Source organism: Salvelinus sp. IW2-2015, unplaced genomic scaffold (assembly GCF_002910315.2).
Source record: "Salvelinus sp. IW2-2015 unplaced genomic scaffold, ASM291031v2 Un_scaffold4095, whole genome shotgun sequence".
Classification (NCBI taxonomy): domain Eukaryota; kingdom Metazoa; phylum Chordata; class Actinopteri; order Salmoniformes; family Salmonidae; genus Salvelinus; species Salvelinus sp. IW2-2015.
Genome location: NW_019945367.1, coordinates 32,279 through 35,467, shown reverse-complemented (window position 1 = coordinate 35,467; position 3,189 = coordinate 32,279). Strand labels below are relative to the sequence as shown.

At 40.1% G+C, this 3,189-nt stretch overlaps 1 pseudogene; it reads right to left on the bottom strand.

Moving 5' to 3' along the window:
- Positions 1–392: 392 nt before the first annotated feature.
- Positions 393–3,189, bottom strand: part of LOC139026191 (olfactory receptor 4S1-like) — a 19,576-nt pseudogene continuing 16,779 nt past the window's right edge.

Here is a 3,189-nt window from a genome sequence, read left to right as displayed (position 1 = left end):
TTTTTTGCTGAGTTTATATACTATATACTGCTATATACAGCTATTTTCACTTAGTTGGCCAATGTAAGCCACACACCTGAATCTGTCATTAACAACAAATGAGAGGGTCAAAGTTTTTCCACATGATGTCCATGAAAAATTATTCTGACGAAGGCCATTGACGGCTAAAACATCATGATTTTAATATTTAGATAAAGTACCAAGATTTTAATTGTGAGCGAGTTGCACCTTTTCCTTCCTAATGTCCTAATTGCACATAAAAATTGTTAATATAGCTTTATGTAAAATACAGTGTATTGCACAATTTAGATCAACAAGAAAAATATGTTGATACACACAAGTGCATCACTACAATACATTTAGCTTAGGGCAGGAACTTTACGGTTGAACATCTATACAACTCTATTCCGAATCTGAGTGAGTTTCATTCCATATATGATAAGCTTCACAAGAGGAGGCACAACAAGGAACTCCGCCACCATGATATTCCTCAGGGCCACCAGGCTGGTGTTGCTGCCGTAGCGAGCGTACATCACATCCAAGGTGATGGATATGGTGAAGTTAGACAGCGTGATTAGATGAGGTCTGCATGAACTTCCTCCTCTCCGCCCGGGAATGCATAGGAAATCAGGATAAGGTATGTTTGAGTAATGTTTGAGAGACGTGAGAAAACGTGACAATGAAGCAGCAGAGGTTGGTAGGAGTGGTGTCCACGCATGAGAGCTTCACGACCGCCCAGTTTGAGCAGTAGAGTTTATCGATGTAGACGCCACAGAGCGGTAACCTAGCTGTTAGTCCCATCCCAATGCTACTTTCTAGCCATTAGAAAAGCCACAATACAAGAAGAAGTCCACACTTTTAGAGTAGTCATGATAGTGGTATTGTAACGGCTTGCAACATACCTGTCATATGCCAGCTGGTGAATTCACAGAAAGCATAGGAGTAGATGACACATATCTGGGTCATACAGCCAATGTATGTTATCACATGACAGTCAAATATAAGGTCATAAAGTATCGCGGGTAGAAAGCTGAAAGAACCATAATATACCATTAATACACAGTACAGAGAATAAAATACATAGGTTCGTGCAACATGTTTCTACAGAAAAATAGTAACGATCAGGTTCAAATTACAGAATTGGTGAAGAGGTATAGGATGAGTCAATCCAAAGTTAGATATGTCACGTCAGTCCATCCCACACAAACACAGTCTCCTGGAAGGAGTTTAACACCATTTTTTGACAAACCTTGCCTACATTTGAACAGAACTGTTAGTCCTAATTGAAATTTGAGGGCCAACATTGTTAAGCTGTTATCGTCTATGTCTTTAAAGGCTTTCCACCAAAATGCACAGAAATCTTCAGCCAATTCTAGCTCAATCTGAGCAGTTTTTTTTTTTTACCACCTGCTGCAGCTACGGGAGCAGTCCCTAATAAACGGGCTTAGACCTTGTAGTAGATCGTTATTTTTATTTTGCATGAATTAATTCTTAAAATAAAATGTTATGAAAAAACATGTAAATGCAAAAATGCACCTGAAATTGTAAAACGAATGATTGCCCAGAAGGCAATAAAGCAAAAAAAAGCGGAAAAACTGCTAGTACAAAGATACAAGTCTACGCCCCAGCAGGGACTGCTCAACAGAGCCTCAATGGCAATAACTCTTTGAATTGACACAACACTCAATCCAACGCCAGGGGCATCATCCTCCCCAAAATGTTGAGCAACCACTAGAGCAAAATTACTATTCTTGAATGTACACCACAAGTCGGTCTGAACAGCGAAACCTCTAGGCCAACTATTTACGTACCAAGACGCAAAGCAACTAAAGCATACAACATCGTGCCCGGCTCCGAACCGTTTTATCTGTTCGAGACACGTCTACTGAAAATAACATGTTATGACCGCCACTATTGGAAAGGGGAGACTCTCACAACTCGATGGTGCTTTCGCTGTTTTGCTCAGGTCACCAGCAGGACGGCGATCTAGGAACAGGGCCATAAACGCCATTACAAAACACAAAATGGAAAGTACGAGGTAGTTATTTTGCCAACAAAAATAATCGGATAAAATATGGACCAAAAAAAACAACAAAATGCCTTAAGCCTTTTCTATATATCTCCTAGATAATTCCCCCCCCTTGGAAACAACCTTTTTTCTAAAAAACCACTATTTTCTGTTGTGATTCTATTGTTGGCATTGTCTTTTTTTTGACATTTTACGAACTGTTGTATAATTAGCATTCGATGGGCTGCTAGTAAATAACCACAGGCCAAAGTCCAAAATTATCCAATAAGTTGCAAATATATGTTCATTAGACCTAAAGATCCTACACTGTAGTACAGCAGCCTGACAATATTAGGTAGCAGATGACATGAAACCACATATACCCATTATGCCTGCCAACTTGAAGATGCGCCACTGGTTTTTAGTCTTGCTGGAAATGTGCATCATGTACAAAGAGAAACTTCATTTGAGGATTTCAGTAGTTTGAAGTGCACTCTATCGATAGGATCTTCAAGGGAAGGTCAAGACTTGACTAGTTGATTGGTGTTGAATATATAACATAAAGTGCATAACCAATAACGATAAGCCGTGCCGGCGTCAGAGACATTGGAGAAGTGTTGTAACGACTTGGATGCCTGTCCATTATCTAAGGCCTTAGGTATGAGCACGAAGCTGCCGAATTGAGCAGGAAAACATGTTTACGTAGTTGTTTTAGGCCTCAGTCGTTCAGGAAAAACAGCGACGAAGTCGTATCTCAATTCACCATTAAGTCACCTGTAATCTCCTCAATGCCAACTGCTAATGCACCTACTGTAGAAGCAGAGAGACTGAAACAACGAACAAGGGTAAGCATTGTTTACACTGTCCCTTGTCTCTGTAGGCCATTGAGGGTGGTTCCAGGGAAAGGTTTAGATGTGCAATAGGCTATAAGCCTCCCTTTCCGACTGTATCTGCATGTGAATGATGCAACAATATGTGAACTGGAAGCTAACAAGAAGTTGGCTATTGCACCGAAAACGATTAAACTTAAAACACATATTGTTGATCCATACCTATGATTGACCGTTCGACCTGAGAGGGAGAAAAATGGAATGAAAAGTCAAGACAGACATATCGTCAAATGGTGTTAGCTCTCAAGCTTATCTAGCTGCCGAAGAATAGGAAAATAGAGACTATGTCAA